Source organism: Parasteatoda tepidariorum, chromosome 5 (genome assembly GCF_043381705.1).
Source record: "Parasteatoda tepidariorum isolate YZ-2023 chromosome 5, CAS_Ptep_4.0, whole genome shotgun sequence".
NCBI classification, from domain to species: domain Eukaryota; kingdom Metazoa; phylum Arthropoda; class Arachnida; order Araneae; family Theridiidae; genus Parasteatoda; species Parasteatoda tepidariorum.
Genome location: NC_092208.1, coordinates 29,427,090 through 29,438,709, shown reverse-complemented (window position 1 = coordinate 29,438,709; position 11,620 = coordinate 29,427,090). Strand labels below are relative to the sequence as shown.

General features: G+C 26.8%; 1 long non-coding RNA gene across 1 annotated transcript in view; it reads right to left on the bottom strand.

Annotated features, from left to right (window-relative positions):
- Positions 1-1,105: 1,105 nt before the first annotated feature.
- LOC139425585 (uncharacterized) overlaps positions 1,106-11,620 on the bottom strand; it is a 174,972-nt gene continuing 164,457 nt past the window's right edge. The window contains exon 3 of the long non-coding RNA XR_011636788.1: positions 1,106-1,286. This is a non-coding gene — a long non-coding RNA (uncharacterized lncRNA). The remainder of the gene's footprint in view (positions 1,287-11,620) is intronic.

Genomic DNA, 11,620 nt, shown 5'->3' with positions numbered 1-11,620 from the left:
TTAGGCTTTGTTGTTGTAATAAAATTCCTGTTGTTTAACCGTATTAGGTGAAATCAGTTTCTCAGTTAACAGTTTGAATAATATCATATTTCTGGTTATTTCAACGTTTTGCTTGAATGTATTAAAACATCATTTAAGTAAATCATTATTTGAGTATTTTTTCCGAGAATTTTCTAATAGTGTGCTCAGAGTTTAATTACAAATTAGTTTGACATTATGGTATTTCAGTAATTAATAAAATAAACAAATGAAGCGATATTTGAATTTTAATTCTAATTCTTTATATTCTGAGTGCTCCAAAGAATTGTGAAAGTTTTTAGGGATCAATCGGAGAAAGGTTCAGTGTATGAAAATCCTAATCAAATTGTGATGAAAAGTGCCGGTACTCATGGTGCTGTATATTTTTACCGGAATATGTTACAGAACAAAAAATCGGATGTACCATAATTTTTAAAGTAATGATTGCCATACTAGTACACCGCACAGTTTTACAGTAATGTTAATGTTACACTGAATCACTAATTAAATATATACTACTGTAAATATTATGATGTATTATTTTACGGTAAAATGGATTATAGCTTAAATATTTCCGTATTTTAATGTATAAATGATTGTAGAAGAAAGTATAAACTGCTAAAATGTAAAGGAATTATTTTTATTAAAGTAATAATTTAAAAAAAATTTAACTGTTAAAAAAAACTCCTGTTTGAATTTTTATTTGAACTGCATCATGTTTTTATATTTAAATTACATTTAGCCATATAAATCTGAACAGAAAGCTGGTGATTTTCGCACTATTTTTTATTCCAATACTTTGAATACAAAATCCAGTTAAACATTTTATAGTTTGAGGGCAAAAAAAATATATATATAATATGCTACAAATATATTTGGGAAAACAATGCAATAGACTTATTTTTGGTTGGACGAATTTATCTTTGCAATTCTTCTCCTTTATGCAATAAAATGTTATTAATTGAAATAAATGTAATCTGTGTGCATAATAATATATAACTAGAGATTTATACTTGAGAAAAATATTTACCAATAATTGTGGAATAATATTGAAGGATTTAAACAAAAAACACACCTATGGAATATATAAGATGGAACAAAAATGTTTATTCTTCCCAATTTCACCATTTTTCTACATTCAAAACACTTTTGAACTCTTCCAATTACACATAAGAGGCTAAATTTTCTCAAATCGCTTGAATTTTCGTCGATAGATTCACTTGCCTCTGCTATCCACTTCACTTATTTCGAATAGATAGATGACAAGGCTAAAAACACAGGGGAGATTTGAAATCAGTTGAAGGTTTTTCATGAAATAAATAAAATACAGATGGATAGGCCAACATGTAAAGGTAAAACGGAGAACGTAATTGCAGAGAAAAGGGATGTGCTGAACGAAAATCAATATCAATCACTTTTAAAGGGAGTATTTGTTGTTAGTATTTTCTTGATTTTGAAAAACCTCGTGAGTTTTAAATCTGACATTTAAAGTTTAAATATATGTTTTCTTTTCTTAATGGGGATTTAATGTACTGTTATGGAAATAGGAGAACTTTGTTAGCAAATTATGCTTTTATTTATATGAAAAAATACAAGGGAATGAAGTATTTTACATGGTAAGTACCTTTAGATCCAAGTAGTGTGATTTATTATAAGATTCATATCAGTGATTATTATGAGAGAGTTATTTACATAAAAATAAGTCCATAGATTGAATTAAGCAGTGAGTTATTTTAGATTTACTGTAGTTTGTTATATTTTTAAATCCATAACAGTAATTGCGTGTTTCAATCACTTATTGCAGTGTTTTAGAAAAAGGTAGACTTCTTAACCAAATTATGTTTTTAATTTATTTTAGAAACAAGTGCATAAAGTAAATTATGTTGAGAAATTCCTTAGATTTACTTTAATGTACTATATTGTTGGTCACATATCAGTAATTGTGCTAAGATTACTAACTGTAATCTACTGTAACATTAGCGCAAAAAGTTTTGTAAACAAATTATGTTTCCTTTTATTCTCATTTATTTAATTTTTTGTTTCTATAATATTGTATCTTCTTTTTAAACATACTAATAGATGTGCAAATTATGCTGTGCTTTACATATACAGTGATGAACCTTTTTTTATCAGACCCATAGTAGTAGTTATCATAAAATTATTCGTTTCCACTAAAAGGTGATCCTTTTCTATTGTAAATAAAATATATTAAAATACAAAGGTGATGGAATTTACGCTATTATAATTTGAGGACAAACAATCTCCAAATTCTGAAGTTTCCAATGACTTAATAGTCAAGGAAGTGCTCCAAAAATAGCACGTAATTTTATTTAGTTATTTATTGTTTATCAGGGTCTGATTTTTTATTCTATAATTTAATTTAAATTATATATTGGTTTACATTATTCATTACTTAACATTTCGTATTTAATATTTTTTATTTTTTCTCGAAAATGCAGTTGTCAACACATGGTCCTTATAACGGATAAGAAGATGAGAAGTCGGGTAGAAACAGCATTTTTTTGTTCACACACTTAAGACTTAGAACAGTTGAGTTTCAACTTTTGGGTCTCAATATTAAGAAAAGAAAAGTTTTTTGTGTCAAAAAGATTTCGTCTAGGCTTAAAATAGCTGAATAAAACTAGTAGCAAACTTAAGTCCATTTTAGTTACTAATTAAACGCGTCAAAAATGTAAAAACTGTTTATACCTTTTTAACGTAAATACTCATTTACTTGGTTATTACGCTGTCTTTCAGTTTTTGAACACCACCCTTAGGCTAATTTTTTTAAAAATTTATTATTTGCTTTTAAATATATTCTTTACTGCTTTAAATTTGTGTATTCTTTTAACTTGAAGAAATTTATAATAGTTTAAGTTCGTTTTGTTTTGGCGAAAAAAGAATTACAAATGTAATTTATTGGTTCGTATAATTAACAACCGAAAATAAGCATATAGTATGCTTTTGATCAAGTTGCAAATTTGATTTATTGTCCATGAAAGGCACCATCAAGATGTTTACCTAATTTGGTTTTCTTTAAATCTTATTTATGGAGCCTTGATGGCTCAGGGGGTAGAGCGATCGCCTTCCAATCAGGTGAACCGGGTTCAAATCCCAGCGAATTCCACATCTGGCTAGCACAGACCAAAGTGCTGACTTAAAAATATCCTCAGTGGTAGACTGATCATTGGTTAACTGATCATTGATTTTCAGCTGATATAATCACCACCATAAACACGATATCTAGTATAATAATATTATAGTACCTAGTCTATTTTAAGTTTAGTTCAATTTGTAGCCACAAATTGAGCTAAACCTAAACTTTATTTTCTTGCTTGTAGTGGCTACAATACATTTTACAATTTGAGAGGAAATCTTAAACATAGTTTGAAGGCACACAAAACTGATGAAAGTGATGAAACAGCTTATGATTCGATTATACCACGCATGTACTAAAGTAAGTTTAATCCTGGATAAGGCAATTAACTTATAGAAAATCTACAGAGTAGGGTATATCGGGCAAATGTGTACTTGACAGTGTTACTTAACCTTAAAAACACCAGTGTGGAGTATACCGGGCAAATGTAATTTAGGTTAAGTGGCATTTAACCTTAAAAAATCAACAGTGTTGGCAACAGTGAATCGGACAATGGCATTCACTTCCTTTTATTAATCCGATTAATAAAACTAACAAACACCGATTACTATCAATAATGCATTCCATACGCTAACATTTTCGTTCATTGGGTGTTAACAGTGAGAATAAGTTGATGGTAACATGAAGACACGTAGAACTGTGTGAATCCCAACTAGCTTCATCTTTTTTCTAAAACAGTTAAGTGATTTGATCAAATATATTATTTTCTTTAAAGAAATTATCCCGTAGATTTGTTGTTTTAGCATCTTGAGTGTATAAATCATCTAGCTTAGAGATTTGATCAAATATCAGTTTTTATCTTATTCCTGCCACATCAACTCACTATCAAAATATCCATGTCTTTAAATTATGCTGTTAATTTGACTTTTTGAATCTCATCACTGTTCTTTACTCTACACCAAGTACTCTGTACTGTTTAGATTATGGCTGGGCACGGACGACTTTATTCAAAAATTTGAAACGAAAGATTTGAAAATTCTATCTGGAAAAACAGAGTTGATGAGTAGAAACTTTATATATGCTTGACTTTAGATAAAGAATTTCTGTGCGCAAAGGCCTATAATATTATTATGAATTATACAACGTATTTTGTACTATGCGTAAAGGTTAAGTTAGCCACGAGCATAGGTTATATTTTCCATGTTAGCATAAAATCATACTTTCAAGAAAATTAATTTAAATCAAGCAGTGCTTTACGCTTTGAGCAAACCCTATTGAAAACGTCATATATTTTCTCACTAAATACAAAACTTACTTTTCCAGCATTCTTTGCAATTTTTTTTTGTTAATTTTACAGCCATTTTCTCATTAGATATCCCAAAAGAGCTAAAAGCATATTTAATTTCATTAGCCAAACACTTCAAAGTACCTTTTATCACCAGTCATTAGCAATGGTTCATTAAGATTTTCACTATTTCGCCTGCCTAATCACTCTTCCACCGCGGTCATCTAATAATATTGAATCTTTTTACACTTCAAGTCCGACGACACAGCAAGATTAATTTTTGGCTATCTTTTAAAAGTGTTATTTTTTCAGATTTCTTCTATGTTCAAAGAAACTTATGAAACTTTTTTTTCCCTTTTCGCCAAAAAAAGAATAAAGCCACATTCTTTTGTTTAAAGTTTATTGTCTGAATGAGATTAACCGTGATATAGTAAATCCTCACGCTTGATAGAGTTTGCATAAAAGAATAGTTACTTGTAATTTTTTTTTCTGTTCTTCCTTATAATGTTAAAAGTTGCATTAAAAATAAAGATTATTTAGAAGATATAGCTATTGTAAGTAAAAGTTTTTTGAATATATTTTTAATTACAAGACAATTTAAAAAAATAACAAATTAATATTTAAGCAAAATGTGTATGGTTTTATTAATTTATTAATTTCTTGTAAAACAATTTAAGTAACTTATAATAAATAGAGAACAATATATTTTAGCTAAATTAATTAAAAAAAATTATTTATTGTTAAATTATTCATTGTATATAGTAAATCCTCACGGTTGATAGAGTTTGCATAAAAGAATAGTTGCTTGTATTTTTTTTTCTGTTCTTCCATATAATGTTAAAAGTTGCATTAAAAATAAAAATTATTTAGAAGATATAGCTATTGTAAGTCAAAGTTTTTTCGAATATATTTATAATTAAAAGACAATTTAAAAAAATAATAAATTAACATTTAAGCAAAATGTATATGATTTTATTTATTTATTAATTTTTGTAAAACATTTTAAGTAACTTAATATAAAAAGAGAACAATATATTTCAGCTAAAGTAATTAACAATAATTATTTATTGTTAAAAAATAATATTAAGTAAATAGTAACCTTCTTGAAATGATTCTTTCTCTTACTAAGAATTGTGTGTCAAAATTATTGTGAAAAAGTTTTAAACGGTTCCACATTCTATTATGTAAATATCATTTTGTTCTTCTTTATTGTATATAGGCTATATTAATGTATTAGAAAAGTTCATGAATTAATTGTTTCTTATAACGAATTTAAGTGAATCATTTGCTAGAAAATGGATTAATTTAGATGTTAAACTACATACCCATTCCAGCACGGAGAACAAACGTACCAGACTACCAGATTCAAACTATATAAAAACATCAGATTGTGGTAAAATGTACATTGCATTCTACGTTTTACCATAATCATAAATGTGCAATTTAAGGGAACACAAAAAAGCACAGTAAATTTTACAGAAGCGTTTTAGTAATGATTTTAGTAAAATTAACTATGTGATATTTTTTTATAATACGTGTTAAAATTTGGTAACTGTGGCATAATTTATTAATTTTATTAACTTACTTTAGACACCAGCATAAATTTACTGTTCAGTGTCGTATTTGTACTATATGTATGGTAATAAAAGCTATCATTTTTAAAAGCAGACATTCCGGTAAATCCTTACAATATGAACCATAAAACTACCAAATGAATGCTTTAAATACTGTACAATTTAGTTTTATTGACAGAATTTTTTTTTTACCAGAAATGTCAGTAACATTTACCAGAATATTTTCTCTCGCTGTGGAATTAGAACCCATGTAACAAAATGCTCTGTTTTTTATGCTTTATTTCATATTACGCACAATAACAAAGTCTTTAATATCTATTTTTTAACGTCAGCTACCAGCTTATTCAAAGAGCATTACATATACAACTGAAAATAAAACTAAAAAAAAAATTGTTTCCAAAATTTCTTTTACTTTGCAAAAAATTTTAAGAAAACACTATACGAATAGTTTTTAGCGTATGGCCTAATCAAATTGTTTCTGGATCACAATTGAGAATTTTTTTTCTTCCTTTATGTGTATTCTTTTAAATTAATATTTAAAACATTTGAATTTTATTTGATAAATTGAAACATCATTTGCAGTTTAATATATCTATCTATCCGTATATATATATGTATAAATANACTCATTAGATAAGTTCAAAATGAAGAATAAAACAAAGAAAAATTAAAGACATATGAGGAAAAAAAAAGGGGGGGGAAATAATAAGTAAAAAAATAACAAACAACAGCTTATATATATATATATAAAAAAGATAAAAGGATGAAATTTTATTTAAAAAACCGGAAAAAAAGATGTCTATAATTTTTCTTTGTTTTTTTCTTCATTTTGAACTTATCTAATGAGTTCTGTTTACTTGCAGCTTAAGCGCAATAAATGAAACTTATTGTTTTTCTTAACTTTCTTCGTGTTTTCTTGTCTTTATTTATTTATTATATAAATATATATATATAAACGAAAATATCTGCTTTGCTGATTTATGCGATAAAAGAAATTATTTTAATTTTCATATAAATAAACTAATTACTTGGAATTCTAATGTTTCTAGGAACATCTATTTAAATACCACTTTTAATGAAAGGAATAGAATTAAAAGAATATGTAGTAATATTCATTTATCCAAAAAACAAATAGATCGACTCTTTCAAAATTTGATAAAAAAACAATGGATACCCAACTAAAGTAATTAAATTCCATATTAAATTTATTAAAAAGACGATTTCTTCGTTACAAATGTTAATTTTCTGAAATTATTGATTGTCAGCTTCTTTAAATTATTCAGAATAATATTATCTTGCGCACATCCATTTTCGAATCCTTTCTTGGTAACTAGCAAATCAAACGCCTTTCAGTCCTGCAGTAAGAACGCACTTTAATACGAAACACCCTCTATTTACGCTTTTACCTCAATTTGCGCTTTTGGTTTCATATTTTGCAATCTGGCAATCTTGTTTCGAAAATATTTTAAATCATTCTCGAAGAATTTCCCGTTCATGTAAGTTCATTTGAATCCGCTGCTCGCTTTATAGATTTCATTTCATGTTTTATTCTGCTTTTTCTATTATATTTTATTTTCTCTTTTTACTTATTGTGTTCTATTTTATTTGTTGTAAATTTTTTGTAAAATGTTTTTTGCATTGATATATTTTGCTTTGGCTGTATTGATACAATATTAGAAAGCACTCATTTTTCTGGCTATAATCGTGTGAGTTGATGAGAAGGTTATATCCTTTATTTCCGGATTTTTATTCATTTTTTCCTTTTTTTGGGTTTTCTTCCCTCTTCCTTGTTATTTTTATAATAATTTTTCTCCCCCACCCCTCCTTTTTTCATTGCTCTGTAATTTTTTCCTTGTTTTCTCTGCGTTTTGAACTTATTTTTAATTAAAATTAAAACCAAATTTAATTAAATGTCTTATTTTTAAGGCTTAAATATTATTTATGTAATAATAATTATAAAATAATTTAAATAAGTTTTAAAATTTTAAATTCTCAAATGAAAGAAAATTTAATTGTTCACACATTATGTCAATTATTCAGTTACTCTTATAGGTCTTTGTTTTAGTTCTATAAGAGGGAATAATTTATTTACTTACCTTTATATGCCTATCTACTTAGGTTTAACAGGTTTTTTATTATTTTATTCACTGAAACATTTTAAATTAAAAATGAAATAGAAAGACAAGGGAGTTTCTGATTCCAGACTTTTCATTTTCTTTGAATAACAAACTTTAATTTTATTTTATGCTTTTCATTGTAATTTTAATTTTCAATTCATGCATATCTCTTAATTCAAAATTTCATTATCTTTTAATTTTAATATAAACTTAAAACACGCAAGGGAATAAATTTGCATTTGTTGAGAACATACATTTTCAGTAATTTTTTATTTATTTTTTTGCAATTGCCACAGACTTTTCTATCAAAATAATTTTTTTAATCGGGTTTAACTATGCATTTATTTTTATTGGTTTACTAATTTAAATATTTTATTTGCATCAAAACTAATTTAAAAATCTAATTAACTAGTATAATACTTTAAATCATTTAATTACCGGCGTTGAACAGCCGATCCAATTCTGAGTTTACGACTCCTTAACCATGTAATTGAACCCAACCAAGAAAACTAGGGAACTCTTCTATGAAGCATTGGAAAAAATTCGTTTTCGTAGAGGACTTTTTGAAGGATATAACCTGCATTTGCGTTACATGGAGAGGAAAATCACGAAATCCCTCACAATTAACCCGACGACAGGTTGATTCGAATCCATAATCCGTCTACCACTGAGGATATTTTAAGTCTGCCCTATGATGAGTCCGAGCCGGGAGTAGAATTCGTATCAACAAGCCACAGCTGGGATTCAAACCTGGGTTTACCACTTTCGGAGGCGAACGCTCTATCTTCTGCGCCATCACGGCTCTTGTATATTTTTGTTGTAGTCAATGTCGGCTTTAAAAAAAATTGAATTCCAAATTACATGGATTTTATGTCTATTTTTCTAAGCATTTGATGTCGCAGTACCATAATAGATTGAAAAAAATAATTGGAAATACAATTAGTAGGCATATCTAGACATTTTATAAAGTTATGAAAATTGTATACAAAATGTAGTCAATCATACAAGTCTTTTCAATCAATGCAGCTGAGCATGTTCCATATACAACACTATTACTCTCTCTTTTTCTTCTTCTACATATGATAAGGCTAGGATGAATGACCTTTCATGAAAATACAGAACCGTAACGTTGATTAAGAAAGATGGAAAGAAAATACCTTGTAATCCGAAGTGGAGTGCTGTTATCAATGTCTGGTAATCCTTTTTCTATTACTTATATTCTGTCATCGCTATCGTTGCTCTGGTCTCACAACTAATTAGTGCAACAGTAATATGATTATGAATGCAATTATTTTGTAAATGTCTTGTTTGATCTTGTTAATAAATCAAGGTATGCTGAGAATGAGATAAGGCTTAATAAAATAATATTACACCGAGCATTAATTTTATGTTCTTAAAATTAATATATATGTAAGCAGATAAACGGAGGACGAAATATTTGGGAAAAATTACCGTACTGTATGGTAATGACATTTCTCGTACAGAAGATAATCATTCTACTAATAAAAAAACATAAAAATATGCTATGTAAACCATTCATTAGATAATTTTTCTGTTCATATGATAAAAATGGTTTACCGGAAATTGAAATTTTCAAAATGATGGTAATAATTAAAAGAAGAATTTCATCATTTAAACATTTAAATGAAATGTTAATTTAAGTGAAAATTTTTATATAATGTTTGTCAGCAAATTTTATAGCATGTTAAATGATAATTTGGAAACATTACATTTTAAAAAGCGATAGAAATATATAACTGTAAACATTAAATGGGAAATCATTATGTTGATATACATCTATAAATGTTATATCATTTAAATTTAAATATAAATAATATTGAATATGAAAATTCTTCAATGTAACGCTATAAAAACTATATCATACCCCATAGTGTATGCAATTTTAAATTTAATTTAATTATTAGAAAACATTTACATAGCGAAGTAGGCAAATATATATTTTTGTAAATAAATTCGCTTTTATAATTTCGCGGTCCCCTATAATACGATTAACCCAAAATTAACTTCGGAATTTTCGTTTGCTATGGATTTGTTAAACCAGGTTTATTATGTCGATAAGTAAGTGTTTATGTAGATGTTTATCTATAAGTCTAATATCATTTATCCTTTAATTATAAATGGCATTGAATACAAAAATTCTTCAGCACTGAAATAAAAATTATACTTTACCACATAATATAGACAATTTAAAGGAAAATTTAATAATTAATATCCTTTTTATATTGCTATATAAAAAACATTTAAGTAGCATTATAAGTAATTATATTTTTCAGAAATTTTTTTCTTTGAATTGTTGCGGTTCCCGATGTGTTGGCTTCTTATGTAGTTAATTTAACATTATTAAATCTTTTATAGAAAACAAAAACAAATATTCATTGATAGTATAAGCGTACTCGTAACTTACTACAGCCACGGGCATTTCATATAAACGTTCTAAAATTTTCTTACAATACAAACCAAACAAACACAGTCGCTGTTGCCATTCCTGGTTTACAATATATGAGCTTACAGATAATACGTTGATCCCAATTCAATGTCGGAATTTTCATTCTTGATGTATTCGCTAAACCGGAGCTATTATGTAGATATGAAACTATTTATCGATATTTATAATTTATTCTCAAAATATGTATAATATTGAATATGAAAATGATTTAATGCAGTAATAAAACTTTTACCTTATAAAATACTGTAGATAAGTTTAATGATAATTTAGTAACTAAAAACATTGAAATAACAGTCAAGGCAAATATTTATTTTCGGACATAATTTAAATTGAAATATTTTGGTTAATATATTTTTTTTAAAATTATCTACATCATTTTATCCTTTTGAAATAATGTAGATGATTTCAAGGATAATTTAATAACTGAAAAAATTTAAATAGCAATATAGGCAAATAAACTGGAAACAAATCTTTTTTTTTATAGAAATTAAAACTTGACGTTAATCGCATAACTTTAAAACGTAATTATACGTAAGCACTAATAACGCATCGTATAAACCGCTATTTGAACAACATAATCAAATAGGCTATTTAATAAAGAAATATATTCTCTAAAAATACTTTTTTGTGGTTTGAAGTTGCTAACTGCACTGACTTAATTCAGAATAAAAATCAAAACTCTCAGAATATATTAGACATTCGAAACGATTGCATAGTGTGCGATTGAAAGGAGAATTGAGAAAATGCGGTCCTACTATACAGAAAGAAAAAAATTCTTCAAATCTTTTTTATAGAAATTAAAACTTGACTTTAATCGCGTAGCTTAAAAACGTAATTATACGTAAGCACTAACAACACATCGTATAAACCGCTATTTGAACAACATAATCAAGTAAGCAATTTAATAAAGATATATATTCTCTGAAATTACTTTTTTTGTGGTTTGAAGTTGATAACTACACTGACTTAATTCAGAATAAAAATCAAAACTCTCAGAATATATTAGACATTCGAAACGATTGCATAGTGTGCGATTTAAAGGAGAATTGAGAAAATGCGGTC